We start from the raw sequence: 25,200 nt of genomic DNA on the forward strand, positions 1-25,200 counted from the left end.
TTAAAGTTTCCAAAACTGAACTTGAAGTAGCCTCCAGGTTTCCTTGGAGACTGGAACTCAGTGAATCGAGAATTCTATCTTTTTTAAAGGGATAGAAGGCAATTTAAAAATTATTAATACTTTCGTATATGGAAATATCTGCTTTAATACACCTACTATCTTATCAAATTTTACCAGTCTGCAACAGCTCAATGTAGAATTAAACCATACTGCTCAACAAAATCTTTTTTTTTTTTAAAGATTTTATTTATTTATTTGACAGAGAGACAGCCAGTGAGAGAGGGAACACAAGCAGGGGGAGTGGGAGAGGAAGAAGCAGGCTCCCAGCGTAGGACCCTGATGTGGGGCTCAATCCCAGGATCCCGGGATCACGCCCTGAGCCGAAGGCAAACGCTTAACGACTGAGCCACCCAGGTGCCCCACTCAACAAAATCTTAAATCTTTACAGAAATACATTTAACATTTTGAACTAATTTTTGTCAAAACTTTAAAATTGGGGTGCCTGGGTGGCTCAGTCACCTGAATGTCTGACTCTTAATCTCAGCTCCAGTCTTGGTCTCAGGATTCTGAGTTCAAGCCCCACACTGGGCTCCATGCTGAATGTGGAGCCTACTTAAAAAAGAAAAGAAAGAAAGACAGAAAATGACTTAGTCTTTCTCTTATAAGTAGTCATGTATGCTGAATGACGCTCAAGAAGGAGAAATCAAAAATACAAAGATAAAAATTATTGTGGCTTACTTACACAAAACTCTCTGAAGAGAACAACCTCAATGAAACAGTGAGCACATCCCTGTGAGAAGCAGGAAATGCTACTTAAAGTAGGTAGAGTGGAACCAAGTTATGGTGGACTAAAAAAGTCAAGATGAAAGGTTCTGACTGATACTGTGTATGCTCAGCTATTCAAATAGCTACAGAAAACTACTTTGTATGCTGGATATGTGGGTAGAGATATAAAAAAGATACAGGCACCTATCCTTCAAGAGGTTCATAATTTAGCACAACAGAAAGAATATAAATAACCAAAATAAAGAATGCTATAAATAATGATATAAATAAAAGTACCCTCCATGAGAACACAAAGAAGAAAGCAACTGGTTTTTCTGGGAAAGACTCCACAGATGGCATCCAAGCCAAACCACGAGGGATGTACAAGGTAATGGCAGGCAGAGAAAATCCTTCATTTCAAACAATGGCAAGAAATGGCAGTATCTAATACTCTAAATGTTTGGGATGTGGATTTTTCTGTTTTTGTTTTAGTGGGAGAGAATAAGCTGGAGTCAAATTACCAAGAAGTGAAGAATTCCATGCTTTCACTTAACACACAATTTAGAAAGATTTAACTGAGGAGGTGCTGACAAGAGTAGGCTTGAGGGAAAGTCTGAAAGACGGGGGAGAAAGCTTTGCTGTGATGGGGGCAAAAGGCAGCTTTAGGGGGAGGGCGAAGCGAAGGAAAAGGCAGGATATGCAATTGTGAGTCACTTAAGACAAAGAAATAAGACAGAAAAACAGGAAAGGAAAGAAGAAAAAAGCCAATGCCAAGTCTGGGGTCTTGTCTTTTTTTTTTTTTTTTTAATTTTATTTATGTATTTGAAAGAGAGAGAGCATGAGAGGATGAGGGGGAGCTTGATGCGGGGCTTGATCCTGAGACTCCAGGATCATGACCTGAGCCGAAGGCAGACACTTCACCAACTGAGCCACCCAGGCGCCCCAAGTCTGGGGTCTTGATTGGGTATCTGGAAGAAACGTTAAGTCACTGTCAGAAATAAAGTTACTTGGAAAGAGAATGCAGATTCAGTTTTGGATATTCTGAAATAATAATAAGACAACAAGATGGGACTATGCTTATAATATCAGTCTGCAAATACAGATTTTAGCATTATCTACTTGGAGGAAAATAAAATCACTACAGTCAATAAATTATCTACTTTCATGAAAGTGAAGTTCTGAAAATAGAGAATAAACAGCTAAAAGAGTAGTATATGGTAGAGTATCTGCCATAAGAAAAGTGACAAGAAAAAAAAAACCTTAGAATATAGCAACAAAGTCTGAGACAGGAGAAGATCTGAGAAGGCAAAACCCTGGAAGCTATTCTCCCTATTAATTCCCTCCTGATTTCACATTTTGACGAACCAACAAGTACTCAGAAATACAACTCAGTACTGCTTTCACCAGCTCTATGAATCAGTACTTCCCAACCATTTTTTATATCATGATACACATAGAATATTATAAATATTGGGCTTTAGGGCAGATAAGGCATCCAGAAGGTGCCAGCCCTGGGGCTCCAGCCATCCACACCCTCTCTTAATGTCTTGAAGGCTGAGGGGATCAGTACACATACCTGCAACCCAATCATGGTATACTAGCTTAAAGCTCTGCTCTAAATCCTTCATCCCTTTCTTCTGTAAACACTCTTCCAAACAATAATTCTATACCAATTAAACCACCTGCCTTTGCTTTTAGGTTGCTGCTATGGTTTTTAAATCATCCTAACCAGTACCAAATATTTTTAATTGAAAGAAATTTTTTAACCTCAACTAAGCCAGTAACTACCTGGCAATTTTTTCTTCCCTCATAATAAAGGACTCAAATATTTACTTATCTCCTCAAGCCCTCTCCTCCTTTTACATCCTCTCATCTTAAGCAAATTACAAACTGTGCCTCTTACTTTATAGAAAATAGAGGCTACCAAAAAAAACTCCAACATCTTCCCTATACCCAATCTCTAACTTTTCTATTTATATCAGAACTCTTACCAAATATGCCATCCTGTACTGGAAAAGGTATTTCAGATTAACAGCATCCCTCCACTCAAAAAAGATATAAACTGGCAACTTTACGCTGTTAAAGCAGCCCAACCACAAGCCATTATAATCAGTTATTACATGGATTAGCACTACTTCATATTCTTTTGTACCTACTCTCCCTACGTGGAAGGAAAGAAGGGAGGAAGGGAGAGAGGAAAGAAGGGAGGGCAGGCTTCTTCTACCAAATCAAGGACTACATCCCCAGACTGAACAAACTTGAGCCAAAATACCACATATGACCATAATATGTGAAGCTTTCAACATTTTTTCAGAACACTGCTCAACAATCAGCCTAGAATCACAAATTGCAGAACCCTACAGAATTATGTTGTTTTGGAATGAATGCTGTTTTTTGCTGGTATCACACCCGGCTTTCAACATTATACTCCCATCCAAGTACTAACCAGGCCCGACCCTGCTTAGCTTCCGAGATCGGGCGCGTTCAGGGTGGTATGGCCGTAGACTCAACTTTATACTCCCACCCAAGCAAATATTCATATTAAAATATGGTATCTTTCATAATTCAGTCACTTATAATTGTCTTGCATAAAATACTCTTCAGGTCTTATCATACTATTCAAATAATTCCTCCTTTCTCTTTCTGTAAGGCAGTAATAAAAACTTTATTCCTTTGAAAGTCAGATATCCAGCAACTTCAATTCTCAGGAATACAGCCTACAGAAAAATCATTCTCTAAAGGATCAAAATAATTGTGAGAAAGGCCACATGCAATTCAATATTTAGACTATTTTATTTTACATCTAATTCTACAAGCTTAGTTGTCTGGATTTCAGGAATAACAGACAAAGTATTAGTGGCAGCATCTAAAAACAGATAAGAGACAGAAGAACTAAGGCACTTATCCCAATAGCTAAAAAGTTCAGTTTGCCTAGATTAAATAATATTATTTATGTGAACAGATTCTGAGGACAACACTGTAATATAGCACAGAATAAAAGCTGATGTTCAGAATCAAAATTCTGAGCCATCCAGAAAGCAGAATGTTCTCAATAAAATAAACATGTACATGTTTTAGGCATATTTACAACAATATGGTTAATAAGTTTTTAGTTGCTTACCAGGAAACGTGCCAATTATGACTAACAATATTCTCTCAGTTTTTACTGAAAATATACAAAAGATGAAAATTTTGATAGTACAAAAAAACTGCATATAAATCCATAAAAGTGGTAAAAGAATAATATTTTAAAATACACAAAATACTTGTAAAATACAAAACTATATTCATAACATGCAGAGTTTCCTCAAACTGATAAGGAAAATATAGGTGACTTCTCTATCTTATCTATAATGTTTTATTTATTTTATTATTTAAAATTTATAAAATAATGAAATTCTTTTAAAAAGAGGGATTCAGGTTTGTTATTTACAACTCTGGTCTCTAGTGGGTGCTGATCCTAAAATCTGAGGCTAAAAATAAGTAGGAGGATAAAAGCTGAACTACAAAATTTTTAAAGGATAAGAAAGTAGAAGTTCAGAAAACTGGTGAATATCCCTGGCTCTTTATTTTGCCATAGCGACAAGGACAAACTCTGCTGTTTGAATTAAAACCTTTCATAGAGCTGCAGTTGCTATTTCAAATCAGATTTTGCAAGAGAATTCAGGAATAAACTCATTCCTAGATACAGGTCCATTCACTTTCTAAAATGTTTAATAGAGTTTCAAGGTAGAAATACATTTAAAAGCTCTAATTTCCATTACTTGGAACCAAACTCCAGCCAAATCAACTGCATAAAGGTTCCAATCTCCCTCATCTTTTTACCTGCCCTGACAGTCTATAAATCATTTGTAAATGACTTCTATGATTAAGAAGAAAAAAGAAAAGCAAGCATTACGGGAAAGAGAGGTAAGGCTGGAATAACAGTAATTATTCAAAATAATACTAATATTATTGATGATGATACAAGTATGATTGATGATGGTGATGCTGATGATAATGATGGAGAGGAACAGATTCTAGGAAGTCTGTAATTCCTGTTAGCCTAAGTTCTCCAATACACCTGTTTGTCCATGGCAGGTTTCCTGACATTCAAAAAAAAAGTTCATTTTTTGAGGTTTAAAATAAAAGATAGGAATCTAAAGACTTTCCCTATTTGCCTGCCCCTAAAACAAGCATACATTCCCTCTAAAGCTTTCTTTCTTTTTTTTTTTTTTTTTTTCAAAACAGGGCTTGAACTCATGACCCTGGGATCAAGACCTGAGCTAAGGTCAAGAGTTGGATGCTTAGCTGACTGAGCCACCCAGGCACCCCCTTTAAAGCTTTCTAACTTAACTTTTCTTTTTTTAACACTTCAAAGTGCTTTTAGAAAGCTGCCTCTTATGGGGGCACCTGGCTAGCTCAGTCAGTGGAACATGTGACTCTTGATCTCAGGAATGTGAATTTAAGCCCCACGTTAGGTACAGAGATTTCTTAAAAATTAAAATTAAAAAAAAAAAAGCCCGGGCGCCTGAGTGGCTCAGTTGTTTAAGCATCTGCCTTCAGCTCAGGGTCCTGGGATCAAGGCCCACATTGGGCTCGAGCTCAGTGGGGAGCCTGCTTCTCCTTCTCCCACTCCCCTTGCTTGTGTTCCCTCTCTCGCTGTGTCTTTGCTAAATAAACAAGTAAAATCTTAACAAAAAAAAAAAAAAAAAACAAGCAAGCAAGCAAGCAAGCAAGCTGCTTCTTATGACTCCAAAGCAGAAGACAACATCAACACACATAGATATGATTAAGTACTATTATACAAATGTGTCATGCTAAAACCTCTTCACCATTCATCCTATCCAGGTGCAGACTTTCCAGACATTCTGCATAGGAACTGAAGAATCAAGTAAAAGGGGCACTAGGACCCAGCACCCAGATTCTGATTTTTAATACTGTTCTCCAGTAAAAGGAACCAGGGCCCCTTGGTTCTAGGATTTCGGCAAGGATGATATAAGATAAGCCTGGAACAGAAAGTAAAGGACGGACACACACACACACACACACACACACACACACACACACCAGGACAGAGGCATGTCAAAGGAACACCAGAGCCAACCTGAAAGAGTTCCCTATGACTAAATATAGAACTTTAGCAGCAAAATAAATAAATTAGTACTGGATTCTATCCCCAAGGTATAAAATGAATATCCATTAATCCATACTGACATAAATTACTAAATAAATAAGTAGGAGCAAAGAGACAAAACTTCCTTACAGAAGAATGCCAAATGACTTGTGTAGATGCATCCCTTCCAGGAGGTAGAGCTTAACGACTCACCTCCCTTTAGTGACTTACTTCCAAAGAAAGGACTAAGAAGGAAAGGGGAGTGACTTTAAGGTGGAGCAAACAGTACCTTGGCCAGATGATCAAGGTTAATATTGTAACTCATGTTGCTAACAGGGGTACTTCACCTCTGTGGTACTCTTCCCCATAACACACAACGCCAGTCAAAACAGTGAGAAAAACATCAGGCAAACTCAAATTGAGGGACATGCTATAAAATACCTGATGAGCAGTCCTCAAAACTGTTAGGATCATAAAAACAAAAACTGAGAAACTGAACCGCAGGAGATTACATTCAAATAACACCTGGAGCTTAGTTAATAGTAACATACCAATGTTGGTTTCTTAGTTGTGAGGGATGTAGGATAGGTTAGATGTTAACAACAGAGGAAACTGGGTGAAGGGTACATATGAAGTCTATGTATTAGCTTTGCAACTTTTTTCTTTTCTTTTCTTTTCTTTTTTAGAGGTGGGGAGGGGCAGAGGGAGAAGATCTTCAGCAGGCTCCACGCTCAGCATAGAGCCCAACAAGGGGCTCTATCTCACGGCCCTGAGATCATGACCTGACCTGAAATCAAGACTCAGCTGTTTAACTAACTGAGCCACCCAGGCGCCCCTCTCTGCAACTTTTCTGTAAATGTAAAACTAGTATAAAATAAAAGCTTTTTTTTTTTTTTTAAAGGTAAGGGCACTAGGGCAGTATATGCAAATTTCTCCCAAGGAAATCCCTAAAAAGGGAGGAGACAGATGAGTGCTGATGGAGCTTACCCTGCTCTCCAACCTCACCAGCCCCTCACTACTGCCAATATCTCCAAAAATCTTACACAGACGACTAGGGGAGGTGAGGAGAGGGAAATCTAAAGCTGGAGCTTCCACAGAAAAAGAAAAAGCTTAAAAAACTGGCCACTCTACTGGGATAGCAAGGCATGTATCTCTGTATACATTGGGAAATTATGTATAATTCATGGAATTTCTATAGAGAAATTCCTGACTCCTTTCCAAATAACCACTGGGAATTTGGCAAATAAATAGATATTTCTTGGGCTAAAATGTTCGATAATCATGCATTCATAGCCAATATGTACACAAATCACACATGTGCCCAGGTGTCTGTTTATGTGTGTATTTTATTCATTTTTTGTGACATAAAGTAAAGAAAACCTATTATTAAATGAGTACAGCTAGGCAGTACACTCCAAAGCACTAAAAGTTACAGGATCTTAATCATTAAGTACTACAATTATCTAAGTGGGAATTAAGACAAAATATTAAAATTAAGCCAAATGTTCTTATACAAGCTAGGATATCTTTGGTCCCAACTCTGACAATCTTGGTTTGGTATTGGCCCATAAGAAATCACCTTCAGCTGGAACATATGCAAAATCAAAGTATCCATGTGTTATGGACCTAATTGTGCCCCCCTCCTCAAATTCATATGTTGAAATACTAACCCCCAGTACCTTGAATATGAGTATGAACAGAGCCTTTGAAGAAGCAATTAAGGTTAACTGAGGTCATATGGTGGGCCCTAATCCAAGCTGACTGGTATCCTTTATAAGAGGGAATCTGGATCAACACACAGAGACAGAGAAAAGACCATGTAAGGCTATAGCAAGAAGGTGGGCAGTCATCTGCAAACCAAGACAAGAGGCTTCAGGAAAAACCAAACCTTACTATACCTGTTCTCGGACTTCTAGTCTACAGAACTGTGAGAAAAAAGCTGGTTGTTAAAGCCACCTGGTCTGAAGTATTTTGTTATCACAGCCCTAGTAAACTAATACACCATGCAATAAACATCTCCTGAGTATCTTAAATATGCTAGACTGTCCCAAATACTGTAAATACAAGATGAAAAAGACATAAAACTGTGCTTAAGAAGTCTAGCAGTCAGGAAGACGTATCAATAGGTAATTAAAATACAGTAAGTGTTATAATAGAGGTATGCACTGAAACAAACTGAAGTAGAGCTTAATTCAGTTCTGAAGGGGAGAGGGAACCAGGGAAGGTTTTCCGGGAAGAACAAAAGCAAAAAGAGTGAAACGGGAAGAAATGAGACTTGGTCACCCTATTTTCCATAGCAGACGAGCTCTGAATGAATCACATATTTAATGATGAAGTACACATACAAATGCACAAAACCAGTTATCTGAAAGATTGAAAGACAACATATGACCTTCTGAGAGATCACATAAAATCTTCAAAGATGCCACTCTACTTCAAAGAACTATTTGTCTAGAATTATTGTTGGGAAGAAAAAAGAAGAAATAAGATGAGTTCTTAGGATACTTTTCAGTATATGAAAGACCAAGCAAAGCTCCACAGAATTACCAAATTTCCCCCAGAATTTGTTTCAATTTAATAATAGAGGGAGGAATCTACAATAACTAAAACTCTATGTTCTCCCATAATCTTCAATATTAACATTAAGGTCCCTCCCTCTTGTATCCAATAGCACAGTCTCAACTTCATTAAACCTCAGTACGAAGGGAAGAATTATGAGCTATAATATACTTGAAAGCTAAAATCGAATAAAGATCAATCCCAAAACTTGACTAGAAATATATCAATAATCAGCAATATAAAACGAAGTGTATAATTAAAAATTAGCCAACAAGATGCATTCCAAACTCTGTTTTAAGCCATGGTTTCACATGAAGGCATAAATGGAATATTCACCACATCCCCAAATGACACAAAGCTGAAAAGAGACCACGTACACATTGAATGACAAAATCGAGACCTGAAAATAAAAGCTTAGAATTAGCAAAATCATTAAAAATGAACACTTTAATAAATACAAAATATTACAACTAGATTTAACTTATATACAGATAAAGACATAGGGGAGGGGTGCCTGGGTGGCTCAGTCAGTTAAGCGTCTGCCTTCGGCTCAGGTCATGATCTCAGGGTCCTGGGATCAAGCTCCGCATTGGGCTCCCTGCTCGGGAGGGAGTCTGCTTCTCCCTCTCCCTCTGCTGCTCCCCCTGCTTGTGCATGCGCTTTCTCTCTCCCCCAAATAAATAAATAAAATCTTAAAAAAAAAAAAAAAAGACATGGAGGGACACTTTCTTTGTTGTTTTTCTCTGAATAATTTGCCTAAACTCAATAACTGGGTAATATTCAGAGACATTCATTCACAAATGCTCCAAGTTCTTTGTCTAGTTCTATAAAAAGAGTAAATAATACAACCACCTTTTTTCAGACTCATATATCAAAGTTTTCTGTTCTGAATTTATCAAATTTTAATCATTACCATCCAGTCATTTTATAAAAGTAGAATAGAATAAAGCGAGTTCTACCAGCATCTTCTCCCACAGAGATAACCTCACAAGAATTATTCTCTAGCTATAACCTCAAAATTGGAACAAAGAAATCCTCCCTAAACTAGTAACATATAAAGGAAAATGCACGACAATAACACAAAGCACAGGAGTGGAGCAAAGAGATGTAGGCTGTTCAATGTTTCTTATATTGTATGTGAAATAGTCTATTTTTTAATTAACTATTTGGTTATTTATTTATTTATAGAGAGAGACAAAGAAAACACAAGTAGTGGAGGAGGAGCAGGGGGAGAGGGAGAGAGAGAATTTCAAGCAGGCTCCACACTGAGCATGAAGCCCGATGCAGGGCTCAATCTCACAACCCCAAGATCATGACCTGAGCCAAAATCAAGAGTTGGATGCTTAACTGACTGAGCCACCCAGGCACCCCTGAAATAGTCTATTATTTCTTGAAGACAATGAAAAGTTAAAGATGCATAGTGTAAACCCTAGATCAACCACAAAAGACAAAAAATCAAACAAGTATAGCTAATAAACCAACAGTAGAAAAAAATGAAATACAAAAAAAAAAATTTTTTAAACCCAAAAAACTAAAAAACTAAAGCCCAAAGGAAACATGAGAAGGAAAATAAAGGGACAGAGAACAGATGGGACAAATAGAAAACACAGAGCAAGATGACAGATTAAAACACAACTGTAACAAAACAGGGTGCTATTGGCATAAGGATAGACTGGAGAGTCCAGAAATAGACTCATACATATCATCAAGTAATTTTCAGTAAGAGTGCCAAGATAATAGGAAAGGAATAGTAACAAATGGTGGTGGAACAACTAGTGAACCATGTGGGAAAAATTTAACCTCTACATCACACATCAGACAAAAAAATTAACTCAAAATGGATCAGAAACTTAGACCTAAAAGCTAAACCTTAAATTTCCAAAAGAAACATAGCAGAAACTGTATGTAATCATACCATGGGCAAAGGTCTCGCAGAACACAAATAATACTACCCATTTTTTTTAAATTTATTTATTTAAGTAATCTCTACACCCAATGTGGGGCTTGAACTCACAACCCCAAGATCAAGAGTCACATGTTCTACCAACTGAGCCAAGCCAGGTACCCCAGCACTACCAATTTTTAATAAACTGATAAACTAGATTTTACCAAAATGAAAATCTGCTCTTCACAGATACCATTAAGAGAACAAAAAGGCAGTGGGGCACCTGGGTGGTTCAGATGGTTAAGCGTCTGCTTTCGGCTCCAGTCATGATCTCTGGGTCCTGGTATCGACCCCCATGTCAGGCTCCCAGCTCAGCAGGGAGTCTGCTTCTCCCTCTCCCTCTGCCTCTCCCCCTGCTTGTGCGGTCTCTCTCTCTCTTGATCTCAAATGAATAAATAAAATCTCAAAAAAGAAGAAGAAGAAAACAAAAGGCAAGGTAGCAAACTAAATACAAAGAAAACTGCATTTATGTGTAATTTATATGTATATATAAACACATATGTAAGTTGAATCCAAAATATATGCAAAACTCTTCCATTTTAATAAGACAACTCCACCCAAAAAATAGACAAATGATTTTTAACATTTCTCAAAACACATACACATGGCCAATGAGTACGTGAAAAAATGCTTTGTATCTTTAGCCATCAGGGAAATGCAAATTAAAACCACAATGAGATACAACTGCACACCCAATAAAAGGCTAAAACTCTTATTAGACCAAAACCACCAAACATTAGCAAGGATGTGGCACAACTGGAACTCCACACACAGTTCTTTGGTAGATTCTAATAAAGTCATATATACATCTAACCTTTGATCCATTAATTTCACATCTAGGTTTGAAAACACAGGTATACAAAAAATTTGTATGTGAATGTTCATAGCTTTACTCGTAATAACCAACAATTTGGGAAAAACAAATCTCCAACAAGTGAATAAGCAAATAATGATATATAAAAATAATTACAATTTTTAAATACAATAGGATACCAAACAGCAGCAACAAAAACAACAAAGAAGGAACTACTGATACAAGTAACATTATGGGTAAAACTCAAAAACATCCTGCTGAAGGAAAGAAATCAGCTATGAAGTATATGACTCCAGGTATAGGAAGTTCTAGAACAGGCAAACCTAATCTAAGGTGAAAACAAATTAAAACTAGTTGTGTTCTACAAAGAATCAAAGGATGGGAAAAACTACTAAATAGTTTCAAACCTTCTGGAAGTTGTCAAACTTTCTGAAGTGTTGGTAGTGTTCTATTTCTTCATAAGAATTTGGGTTACACAGGGGGCGCCTGGGTAGCGCAGTCGTTAAAGCGTCTGCCTTCGGCTCAGGGCGTGATCCCGGCGTACCGGGATCGAGTCCCACATCGGGCTCCTCTGCTATGAGCCTGCTTCTTCCTCTCCCACTCCCCTTGCTTGTGTTCCCTCTCTCGCTGGCTGTCTCTATCTCTGTCAAATAAATAAATAAAATCTTTAAAAAAAAAAAAAAAAAAAAAAGAATTTGGGTTACACAAACATACATTTGGCAAAACTTAACAACAAATGGTACACTTAAGATTTGTGCACTTCAGGGGCGCCTGGGTGGCACAGTCGTTAAGCGTCTGCCTTCGGCTCAGGGCGTGATCCCGGCGTTCTGGGATCGAGCCCCACATCAGGCTCCAACGCTGGGAGCCTGCTTCTTCCTCTCCCACTCCCCCTGCTTGTGTTCCCTCTCTCGCTGGCTGTCTCTGTCAAATAAATAAAGAAAAAAAGAAAAAAAAAGATTTGTGCACTTCACTGTATGTAAATTTTACTTTAAAAACAAAGGACTGTAGGAGTGCCTGGATGGCTCAGCTGTCTGGCTTTCGGCTCAGGTTGTGATCTCAGGGGGGTGAGATGGAGCCCTGAGTGGCTCCATGCCCAGCATGCTTAGGATTCTCTCTCCCTCTCCGTCTGCCTGTCCCCACCTCCTTGAGCTTGAACTTGCACAGAAAAGAAAAAAAAGTAAAAACAAAGAAGTGTAAATGAATATTCAACTCTAGTTAATGATATGCAAGCTGAATTTGTTTGGGAAGAGATGCACTGATACCTGCAACTTAATTTAACACACAATACAAACCAACCACCAGTAAGCTTGACTGAAGGATGGTTAGAAGAACAAATAGATAGACAAGTGATAAAGCAAAAACAGCAAACTGTTAATTGTAGAATGTAGGTGATGGGGAAATGGGTGTTCAGTGTACAATTCTTTCAACTTTCATGTTTGAATGTTCACAGAAAATGCTAGAGGGAAAATGTGATGAGCAAAAGAAGCCAAATACAAAAAAGTAATACTATATGATTGTGTTTATATGAAGTTCTAGAACAAATTAATCCATAATGTCAAAAATCAGATCAGTGGTTGCCTATGGCAAGAGATAGGGGTAAATGATGACAAATGAGCAAGAAAAAACTTCAAAGGGTGATGGAATGTTTTATGTCCTGATTGGGGTGTTGGTTACATGGATATAAAAATCTGCCAAAACTTATTAAATTTTACAGTAAAAATATGTGCCTTATATTGTATGTAAGTTATAGCTCAATTAAACTGTTTTTTAAAATATGTTCCCTATAGAAAATAGGAATACACAGAGAAATTAAATCCCCCCCAATCACACCATCCAAATAAAATATCACCATCCTTCTCTCTCTTCTGACAAAGGCAATGCCCAACGGAGATAAAAATATACTTTATTGTCTCTTCCTTAAAGGCAATACAGAAATACTGGTTAAGCTCTTACTTCAGGGCCATAGAAACTCTTTACTCCAATCCTACTAACCTCTAAAATGGGACATCTCCTGAATTTTGGAATTCCCTTCTCAGGTGACTCAAACCTCCTGACATAAATCCCTTCAACTCCATTACTGCTGTTGAGTCTCTAGCAAGTTACTAACCATTCTATGGCTAAATCTCCTCATATGAAAAATGGAAATATTTACCTTAAAAGGTTAAGGCTTTAAACAAAATAATGTATGCACATGCTGGCTTTTATTATTGTTTTTAAAGTTAAAGAGTCAACTAGCTTTTAGATGATCATCCTGGCAAAAAAAAGTCGACAAACTTCCCCTCTGTTTCCTTTTCTTTTTTTTGCGGGGGGGGGGGGGGGGGGGTGTTTTATTTTTTTTGATTACTACCTCAAGCTAGTCTATCTTAGTCGAATGAACCTCAAATTCCTCTTGAAGCTCAGATCAAAACCCTCAATTGTTAAAGCACCCAAAGCAAAGGGTGGAGTAACAAAATTAAATACAAATAAAACAAAAAAACTAGATTAGGAAAGACAGCAGCTGCCCTGAGAATGTAGGATCTAATGCGGTGAGCAAAACTGCCCAAGGGAACAATTTCTCCTTGGATGAAGTCCAATAAGTTTATTTAAATAAAAGTTGTTTTTGCTCTTCCTATGATTTAGGTCAAAATGTGTAACCTGGAGAATATCAATTAAAGAATATGTTCTAAAGAATAAGAACAAGAGTCATACGAGAAAAAAACAGGCAAAATTACTGATACTTAATGACTGAAGAAGGTAAAGGCTTACTGAAAACTGGATTAAGGAAAATATTTCTGGGTAGAGAGCACATAATGTGAATTCAACAATGTGAAGACAAGAAAAAAATAATTTAAACCATGTAGACTATGCTTGCAATTCTGCTCAATAATTATATACCCAGAATGAACACAGAAAGATAAAATTTTACTATTCTGTAGTTGGTCTCATTTCCCATGTGCCTCTCATGATATGAACATCTTGCTGTGCTGTCAGATTCTAATGTTTAGAGCCATTTATTTTTCCCACAACATGGACCATAAACACAGCCTACGACTTCATCTGGTGTTTAACAATGAAACATGATTCATTCCAATACTAAAGGAAAACCAGGATATGTTGAACTTTGAGAGACTGTATGTCTATATTTTATATTTTATGGGCAACTTTAGGGATTTCCAAGGTTATTTTGACTAAATGACATCTTTGTCTTCTTTGGATCTGTGTATTCTGACAGCAAAGTGAAAATCCTCGTGGCAAGAAACAAAAATAGTAGGCTATTAGACAACTGAGGGTACTGGTCTAGAGAAACCAAGCATTTATTATCCTCTATGTTAACATCAGCCACTGTATTCAACAAACCCTTTTTGGTTTTTCTGCTACTAGTGACTACTCAAGGTGAGAATTAAGAAGATAGTTAAGATGCTACTCTATCCCAAAGAATTTCATATTCTAGATAAATACAGTAATCCTAACCCCAATGTGGATTTCCATACACGTAAAGCTAGCCTACACACATTTACTTATATACTTTCTGGGCGATCTTTAGAATTTTGGTTTCAGCGTACATACACTGAGTTCTTCCTGTTGGGGATAATCAGAAAAGGAGGCAACTGAGGATTAATAAAAATGACAGGAGAGAAAAGAAAAATATTTTAAATCGAAGCTGGTTCAAGATAAAGGAAAATTACTGAAATTAAGTCCAGGCTTTAGAACTGCCATCCAGAACTGCTTTCTGTGAGGAAAACTATTCATTCACATGGGAATAAAATGGGGAAACCTAAGAGTCTAAGAAGAATGATCAAGTCTATGACGGCGAACAGGATAAACACAAGTTAGGTTACCTAAATTTTTTCTATCCCAAGCATCTGGGATCAGATCAGAATCTGGAAATATCACCCAGGTAACAGGAATTAATTTTACAGTGGCTTATTAATATTTTAGAAGATACAATATCACTGATAATACATTAGCTACCATTTATGCAGTTATTGTTTTCATTCAACAAAAATTTATCGAGAGCCTATTATAATGTGGGCACTGTTGTAGGCACTGGGATTAGCCATGAACAAGATATAGAAAGTCTTTGTCCTCATGAAAACTACATACAAACGAGAACAAACAAGGCACAAGTAAACAGTCAAGTTAATTTTAGAGAAAAAATTGTGCTATTAAGGAAATAAAACAGGGGCGCCTGGGTGGCACAGCGGTTAAGCATCTGCCTTCGGCTCAGGGCGTGATCCCGGCGTTATGGGATCAAGCCCCACATCAGGCTCCTCCGCTATGAGCCTGCTTCTTCCTCTCCCACTCCCCCTGCTTGTGTTCCCTCTCTCACTGGCTGTCTCTATCCTGTCGAATAAATAAATTAAATCTTTAAAAAAAAAAAAAAGGAAATAAAACAGATAGTAAAAGATGATCAAAGGGCTCCTAAGACGCTGAAGACCTGAATCGTAAGAAGAACAAGCCACCTGTCAGCCACGCCACGAAGTGCTAGAGGAAGAGCCTTTCTAGCAGAGGAAACAGTAAAGAAAGATCGCGTGCCAGGAAGAGGCCTAGCATGTGCAAACAATAGAAAGAAGGGGAGTGAGAGGAAAGGGAGCTGGCACACAAAGGCGTCAGAAATTGTCAAGGGCCAGATCAGATAGGCCTGGTAAGGAACTATGTAGCATGTTTTTATTCCATTTTATCCTTATTAAAAACTAGTATCTCCAAGGAACTAAGAATTATAAAAGTTAGGCAACTTGCCTAAGGTGTGACACACAAACATCTGGATCTTAATTCTTACATAAGTTGCTGGTTTTGGTCTCTCATTTTTAAAATAAGTGTATAGTTTTGTGGGCTTTCATATGTTCACTCACCACTTCAGTTCCCATGATATTATTTTCATATAAGATTATTATGTAATTCAACCACAATTTCTTCTATTTACCATGGAGATTTTTGGAACTTAGCCCCCACAGTGGGAGAATGCTAAAGCTCTACTAAAATGGAAATAACTGCTACAACATAAGAGAAGGACCAAATACTACGGAAAAACAGAAGGGAGAGCCATTGATTCTAGAGGAGAAACCCACAGAAATTTAAGAGCTGGTCCTTAAAGTAAGATTTCCTCAATTGGAGAATAAGGATAAAAGCACATCAGAGGAATGGCAGGCAGGAAGGTGGTTATGAAAATAGACGGTTTGTTTATTTTAAACAATCAAAATTCTCTATATTCTCCCAGATGTATATAGGTAAAGCAGTCTGTGTCTGACCCATTCCTCCCTTTTTCATTTTATTATTATCAAAAAAATATTTTTAAATTTAAGTATAGTTGACACAATGTAACATTAGTTTCAGGTGTACAATATCACGGACTAGTTCCCTATGCTGTACCTTTTATTTCTGTAACTTATTCATTCCATAACTGGAAGCCTGTACCTCCCGCTCCCCTTCACCCATTTTGTCCCTCCCCTCCCCTCTGGCAACCATCGGTTTATTTATAGGTCTGATTCTGCTTTTTGTTTATATGCTTCTTTTGCTTTTTCAATTCCACATATAAGTGAAATCATATGGTATTTGTCTTTCACTGACTTATTTCACTTAGCATAATATCCTCTAGATCCACCCATGTTCTTGCAAGTGGCAGGATCTCATTTTTTTACAGCTGCATAATATTCCATAAAATGGCCAGTTTTATCTCCTACTACATAGAATTCTTTAAAGAAATACGATTTCACAGAAAATACAATCAAATCCATGATAACAGTCATTCTATAGATGTTCTGTAATAAAAATCTTACATCACATGATTTTCTTCACCTAATGAATATTTTGTATTAAAAAAAATACAGCTGTCAAAGTAGATTTAGACTTTGCAAAGTGAACCTATTTATAAACCTATTTATATGTGTATTTTTTTCACATATTTAAATATTATTTTGGCTCAGGTGGTTAAGCACCCAACTCTTGATTTCTGCTCAAGTCATGATCAAGGTCATGAGATCAAGCCCAGTGTCAGGCTCCACACTAGGCATGGAGTCTGCTTGGGATTCTCTCCTCCTTTCCCTCCGCCCTCCCCTCCCCCCCCCAAACAGGAACTCGCACACACATGCTCTAAAAAAAATTTTAAAAAGACAGAGAATATTTTAGAAATAAACAAACATGATTTTACCACTAAAAAGTCGGAAAGAGAGCCCATTTCTGTATCAATAATGTAACTTGCTCCTGATATTTATCAAAAGCAAAAGTTCATATTTTGTTTAAACATGGTAAATTACATAAATAACTTTATCTCAAATTTCCCTGCAATACCCACTAAATGAAGAAAACTTTTAATTCTCACACACACACACACACACACACACACACACAGGATCTAACAGCAAGAAAGAGAGAGCAACAAAATTTTATCTCTGACTGGCAGTAACTCCAAAAAGAGAACAGAAAAAAAAATGACTAAGATGAAAGCTAATACAAGAATATTTCTTAAAACTAAAGGACCTAAGTAAGCCCTTGCGACCTATGTCCTCAGAGATCACTATTCTCCTCATCCACTCCACTCCAGTCCAGTCACGATAGCTTCTTGGCTTTTCCTTGAGCAGGCCAAGTATGCTATTACTATTTAATTTGCCCAGAATGCTTGTCCCCCAGATAGCCACAAGGATTTCTCACTTGCATCCTTTCCCTCTGTGCTCAAATGTTTCCTTGTCCTTGAGACCACCCCTCATCACCTTTTATTTAAAAAGCTAACTCCACCCCCATCTTTTTTCCAGCTCAGTTATTTCCATAATCACCATTTGTAAAATTTAGTTCTTTTCCCAATAGAGCCTAGTCTGTTTTCATCATTACCATGTGCCCCAAAGCTTAGAACTCACAGTTAGTATTCAATATATGTATGTTGAATTATTACTTAAAATAATCTAAAATTATGACACAACTATATAAGAAAGGGTGAAAAAAGAAGTGTGGGCTCCTTTTCCATAAGAGGTCAAAAGATAATGCAAAAGATAACTGGTACAGCAATGCTCAAACTTTTAGATTTGTGAACCCCTAATCCTCTTAAAAATAAGTGAGAACCCCCAAAAGCTTGAAATATGTAGGTTATATTAATACAATATTAGAAAATAAAATTGATAAATGCTCAAAAATTTTTTTAAAAACAGCAATTTTTAACCCATTATATGCAAATATTAAGTAACATTTATGAACATATTTTTTCAAAAAAGTTAATAAGAATGGCACTATTACACATTTTTGCTTATCTCTTTAATGTCTGTCTTAATAGAAGAAACCTAGATTCTTAAATCTGCTTCTGTATTCAATCTAATAAGAAATCCAGCTTCACACAAATATGTAGTTGAAAAAGAGAAGTGTCTTTAATAACTTATTCAGATAGTGTATATGTTATTCTTTGATATTAACTCAAAACTTAATAAATGTAATTTTGTAAAGGTTATTTGCAATTTGAATCTGATACCTTATCTATGAAACTTCATACCATTTCATTAAAAATCTATTGATCTATCTGGCCCTTAAGTAGATCCTTCACACACAGCATGATTTTGTAATATCATGCATTGGTCATATGAAAAAAGTTGGTCCACAAAGTTATGCATATCTTCCAAACACTGACACATTTAATTATACAATAGCCAAAAAAAAAAAAAAAAAATCACATTTGTTAATATCCCCATCAATTTCACCAAAAGGTCCTGAGAAGCTGCCAAGCTCATAGTGGCAGCTATGTTTTCCAAAATTCTAATTTTTGCTTGAAAGCCTTAATTTTATCTTGGCAATAATTTCTATCAGTTGTTTTCCCGAAAATGACAAGCTCACTTCATTTATTTTTGAGGAAATACATATAAATACCCAAGTTTAAATAACTATAGTTTGTCATTCTTTCAAGTCAAAAAATGGTTACCATAAAAAAAAATTACAAAAAAAAAAGGCAACTAAGTTTGCTAGTTCAGCCTGCAACTCAATCACACAAGTTTTCTTCAAGACAAGCATAATTTAGGATGGAGCAGAAGTGCCTTATAACATTCTTCTCATTTTATCACATGAAATATTAAAAAGACATGTACTCAAGGGTCAAGATTAATAAAATCAACAGATTTTACTGCTTTATAAAGGACATTCTTAAATGAAAATGGTTTTGGGTTTTTTTCATGGTTTTCATTCTTAAATGAAACTGGTTTTGTAAATGTGTAGTAATGAAAAATACGATGACTATTAGTACACTTTTAGCCACTGTCTTAATATGTATTGCAGAGCCAGCAGTTTTGCCTATCACTGTGTTTGCTATCAATGCAAATGTTAACGTAGTTAAGTAGTGAAGAATTTAGTATTACTATCAAATAGTGTCAACCCAGCTGAACTGCTGAAGACCCCCTCAAGGAGTCCAGAGACCACAGTCTGAGAACTGCTGTTCTGAATACATATAAAATACTGAGAGGAGATATATCTCCAGGGAAAAGAACTGGGCAACAGGAAGACAAGGATGGCAAGAAAACTTATTCCTTCCCTGTACAACCTTCGTACCTTTGTGAATCTGGTTCCATTTTATTGCTTTTATCTTTAAAAATTAAATATTTTTTTTAAAAAACAACAAAAAAATTGACATCAAAAGTAGCTAAGTAGACATATATAAAGTAGCTAAGTAGACATATAAGCATACTATTTAGAAATATGAAAGTAAATACCAGAAAAAATTTAAGAGCTGAAAGCGTTTCCACTTAGGAACTAGAACTAGGGGATTAGGAGGAAGAGCATAGACTGTTGTTTTTCATTACAAGCCTTTGTGGAACTGACTTTTAAAACCACGTATATATTCATTGTTTCAAAAATTAACTGGTTAAAAACAATTCAAAATATCGTCTGGGATCTTGGTGGCTGTTCTTGGTTGGGGCCATCCTGCACCTAAGGCAAGAAGATGGTGGCATCAAGGAAGACGAAAAAGTTTTCTGGAGTCAATCAACTCTAGACTCCAACTCATTATGAAAAGTGTCAAGTACATGTTGGGATACAAGCAGGCTCTGAAAATGATCAGACATGGCAAAGCAAAACTGGTTATCCTCACCAACAACTGCCCAGCCCCGAGGAAATCTGAAATAGAATACTACACCATGTTTGCCAAAACCGGTGTCCATCACTACAGTGTCAATAATACTGAACTGGGTACAGCATGAGGAAAACACTACAGAGAACGAGCACTGGCTATCACTGATCCAGATGACTGGATCATTAGAAGCATGCCAGAACAGATGTGAAAAGCAAATCACACAAAATTTTTCTTTAAGAAAACCTACCAGAGCTTGTTTTTTTAAAAAAACAAAAACAAAATATTGTCTGGAAAAATACTTATAAGTGAGGTTTAAAAGATAAATAAAGAAAGCAAACACCCATGCTGCACTGGGTGAGAGAATGGCTGTGAAATGTATCAAGCTGTAACAGTAACTTTCTGGAATAATGCGCCTGTGAGCTTCTACTCATATATGAAATATTATTCTATATCATAAAAAAAATTTCATTTAAAAAGCTAGTTAAAAACCAGCAATTTCCTTCAGACCAGAATGTCTGATGACTTAGTTAAAAACAATTAAGTATGTAAACCTTACATCGTTTTCAACAGTTAAGCGGTTAAACCCTCTACATACAATGTAACACAAAGCAAAATAACATTTTATTTTTTTCTATTTCATTTGATCATAATTAAGATCAAATCAGAACTTACTTATTTGAAAAGATAGAATAAAATAGTTGTTTTATGGTAAATATAATAAAATGCTACATTTTATGTAGTTACTTCACAAATAAAATCTCCATAGAAATATAAACCCACTATCAAAATCTAATTTAAGTTTCTCAGAGGATGTCCTGATCCAGGAAATAAGAGATTATTTCTATATATAAACAGATAACTCAAAAGCAAATTGGACTCCCTACTAAAAGGAACCAGGCCTCCTTAGAGAATAGCTGATTCCAAGACTGAAACAGGAAAGATACAAGACGAGTGTGAACTCATCTTGCTGTTCCAGAAAGAAAGGAAATACTCATAAAAATTATGTATGTCAAAAAGACACAGGAGCTATGGTGGAGAATCCCACTGGACAAACGTGGGACAGTTTGAGCATTAAAATTAATAAAGGCAGTAATGGATTATAATCCATTGAATAAAATAGGAAATACATAAGTCCATACTGGTAATAGTTAGATAAAAGAATGCTTCTTCCATACAAAAGAAGGCCTACTGATAAGGTAAAGGAGATGGAAGAGTTTGAAAATAAGCATTCTGCAACCATCAGAGGAAAGATCAGTACAGGCAAGAATCATCAGTGGATGCTTATGTAAAATAATATCATTATCATCCCTGACAAAATTAACAGTAATTCCTTGATATCATCTAATATCCATTCACATTCAGATTTCCCCCGAAGTTTCAAAATGACTTTCTACAACTGATTCGAGTGAGGATTTAAACAAGGTCAACACATTACATTTGGTTGCTATACATAAAACATTTTTAACCTTTCACTTTACGTTGTCTATCAGCCATTATGAAAAAGCCTAACACATAAACCAGTTTACACTTGTAGATTCTCCAGAATCAAACACAACCTAATGCATTTGCTGTTCCCTTTGTTTGCAAGATTCCTGCAGATTACCAGTATGATCACTGATCATAGTCACTGATCACAAATCAAATTATCATCTCTAAAAAGAAGTTAGACCCTCGCTAACCATTCAATCCACAGCACAGCTGGACTTCCACTCATCTTTACATGGTCCTGTTTTCTTCATGGCACTCAGCACTACCTCAAACTACTGTTTATTATGTTTCCCCCAGTAGAATGTCCACTCCCTGAAGGCAGAGTGCCTTCTTCACTGAAGACCAAGAACAATTCTGAGAACATGAGACATTCAATAAATACATACTGAGTAACCAAATAATAGGTAAATAATAATGCAGTACCTCCACTTAAAATGCAAGCTCAACTTAGTATTTGTTTTTAAACATCTGTAGCCCACTCCACATGTAATGATACGAACTGGATACCTGTAGAAACCTGGGCCAGCTGTTACCAAGAATCAGTGGGGTGTAGGAAAGAAAAAACAGAGGTGTAAGGCATTCAAATGCAATTCTGGACTTTAACTGACCAACGATTACAGGTTTCTGGAAGTAAAATCATTCAGGATGATTTAAAGACCATTACCAGAAGTAAACCCAAGTTTCATCTTTTAATATGAGAGCTATTAAATCATATATAATATCTATAATGGGACAGAAGCATTATCCAAAATAACAAACATGGCTTTATCAAAGATCCCCCCCCCATATAAACAGGAAGGAATTTATACTCAGTACAGCACTTCTTTCTGGGAATTGGATCATGATGAACACACCAATAAGTACCAAAAGAACCTAACCAAAAATACAAACCACTAGATTTGGGATCTAGAGAAAACTAGAAAACCATTCTACACTTCTCATTTAACAACTGAGAGAAATCTGAAGCTAAGGATGGTTATCAGTAAAGTCACAACTCTACCGGATAGCAAGCAAAGCTAGATCTAAAATTCAGATCTTCAAACTAAAGACTCTTCCATAGGATTATGTCACCCATAAAATGTTAATGTCAAGCTACTAACATACTTTAATCACTATCATTTTTCACACTGTCACTTCTTTTCTTCCTATTGAAGTCCTAGCTCAGAAGGGGAAAAGTCAAATAGGATGGATACAATTATGCTCTAAGTAAAGCATGTTACAGAAACCCCTCTTTGGCAAAATAATACAATGTCTAAAAAAATATAATTAGTTTGATTCAATCAGTTTTTATTCCCACTTTAAATTTTATAATGAAAATAACTATTTAGGAATATCTGCTGACCATTCCTTTGCTCTAAACATGTAAACTGTTACTCTCTTTTTTATTTTAAACATCAGTACAGCTATTTCTCAATTATCTGTAGAAATAAAGTACTGAAATGAAATTTCTCAAGGTGTAACCTCCACTAGGATACACTTTTCACCAAAATAAAATTATTTTGATGACATCTTTCTTCAAACACCAACCCCAAAGAACATGCAAATGACCAACAGACACTAAAAGGAAAAAAGTAACAGAAAGAGCCACACATATAAGATGCAGTACCCCTGTAAACAAGGAGAGTCTCCACTCTTCCCAGTTTTTCCTGCAATATTGTTCAGACCAATTCACAAACACCCTCACCAGTTTTTAAAATACTACTTTGAATCTTAGACAGCAAACAAATGAGCAGGAGAAAGATGTCATTTGTCCAAGGTTAAATGACAAGAGGTGGACAAAAGTAAAATAATTTAAGGCTTTAAAAAAAATTAAAGATTCTTCTCAGAGTAAGAGGGCTTCTTTCTCATCCTGTTTTGTCTCACAAAGGCAACCAAAGACGACTGTTTAGTATGAAAAGCAACATAGTTTATATTGACATGAAAATTTTTACTAAAAAACAGACACTAGCAACAAACTATCAAAATGTAGATCTTCACCATAATGAAGCTAAGTAAAACTAGTATTACAGAACTTCTATGTAATAACGAAATCACATCCTAACATTTGAAAGCAATCTCACACACACACACAAATGGGAAAGGAAATGGAACCTTAGCTTATCTTTTCCCCAGGCTGTTCTTTTTGGTTGAAGAGGTCCCTAAAACAAGAAAATTAAACATAAAAATACCAAGTGAAATAAAGTTTGGATTAAGTCAGGTTCAAAAGCTAAAAGAACTATAAAATGAAGTCTGTGTCAGCTGGCATCTTACCACTCCAGAGAGTTCTAAATTCATACTCCACATAAATCAAGAAACAGGAAAGCACACAATACAATGGAGTCGCCTCACACTACAAACATGAACAAATTAAATGAATACCCTATACTTCCTGGTATTTTTTAAGCACTAAAACTTACATTTGCGTTAAGAAGTATCTGTAAAGATCTATTAAAACCTATTTAAAAACTATTGTGACAAACCTCTATTTCTACAGTACAGAACGGATATTTCCACTACAGCCTTGCCACTGACTTTGACAAATTATCTAAGGACAATAGTAAAATACTGAGCTTCTTTTTTAGTGACCAACAAACCAACTCTACACAAAAATCTGACGCGTCTGTATTTCTGCAGTTCCGCGGACGTTTCCTTGATCACATAAGAAGGCAACTCCCTAACCGTCAGGGCTGACTTAGCGCCCTGCAACACCCCCCCGAGTGCGGGTTACCTTCATCACTCCATTGTCAAATCTCACTCCCACGCCTCAGTCCTCAGCCCCCTTCCTAGACTCCAGCGGGAGTCCAAAGAGGGAAAGAAATCCCCTCACCCACTCCCTTACTGTGGGGTGTGGGTGTGTCTGTAGACGAATGCTTTGCTCAAACACAATCAATTCTACTGCGGAGACCCAGACCCTAAGTCACTACGGAGCCAGCAATAACCGGCCGGTCGCCGACCCCAGCCTTCCGCGGCCGCAGCCCTTCCTCTTTCTCCCCTCCAGACCGGCCCCTCCCCCGTTGCGCGCACGCGCGGCTTCCAATCGATCCCCTCCCCCCTAGCTCCCTCACCTTAATCATTAGCTACCCTCTTCCCAGGGTCCGGGAATCACTTGCCCAGGAAGGAAGACAGGAGATGGAAGAGGGGAAGAGGATGCGTCGAGAGCCAGTGATCTGAGCCTCAGATCTCGGCCTATTAGGCCCCTATAGTCAAGAGCTGCGTCTGTCACCGCCACCAAACCTTACGAGCGGCAGCGCCTGGTTCGGCCCAGTTCACCCGGCTTGGGTTCAGAATGCCTGATTTGACCCCACAAGAACTCCTTTCCCGAAGCTGCGGGCGTTTCTGTGCTGCGCAGACCCAACACCTCGCCGCCGTCGCCGTCACTGCTGCTGTTCTCCTGCCGCCGCTGCTGCTGCCGCCGCCTAACCAATCCCTCCTCTACCGAGAGAGCACGACACTCAGGGTCTTTACGACAGTTCGGAAAGTGAGAGCGCAGTAGCATTCACGCCTTCATCAGTATCTGTTTCTGCGCCTGCTCAGATTCT

The 25,200-nt window shown here is 37.1% G+C and overlaps 1 protein-coding gene and 1 pseudogene across 5 annotated transcripts in view; one reads left to right on the forward strand and one right to left on the reverse strand.

Moving 5' to 3' along the window:
* Nucleotides 1–24,860, reverse strand: part of RNF111 (ring finger protein 111) — an 84,824-nt gene extending 59,964 nt beyond the window's left edge. For 4 of the 5 annotated variants that reach the window (XM_008706033.2, XM_008706032.2, XM_008706031.2 and 1 more), the window contains exon 1: nt 24,727–24,860. The gene's annotated coding sequence lies outside the window, so the exon portion shown is untranslated. Of the gene's footprint in view, nt 1–24,389; nt 24,666–24,726 lie in introns of those variants that run through there. The other variant, XM_040620578.1, reaches the window with a different exon arrangement.
* On the forward strand, nt 20,066–20,643 carry LOC103676795 (annotated as a pseudogene).
* Nucleotides 24,861–25,200: the final 340 nt, after the last annotated feature.

This window comes from Ursus maritimus, unplaced genomic scaffold (genome assembly GCF_017311325.1).
Source record: "Ursus maritimus isolate PB19 unplaced genomic scaffold, ASM1731132v1 scaffold_35, whole genome shotgun sequence".
NCBI classification, from domain to species: Eukaryota; Metazoa; Chordata; class Mammalia; order Carnivora; family Ursidae; genus Ursus; species Ursus maritimus.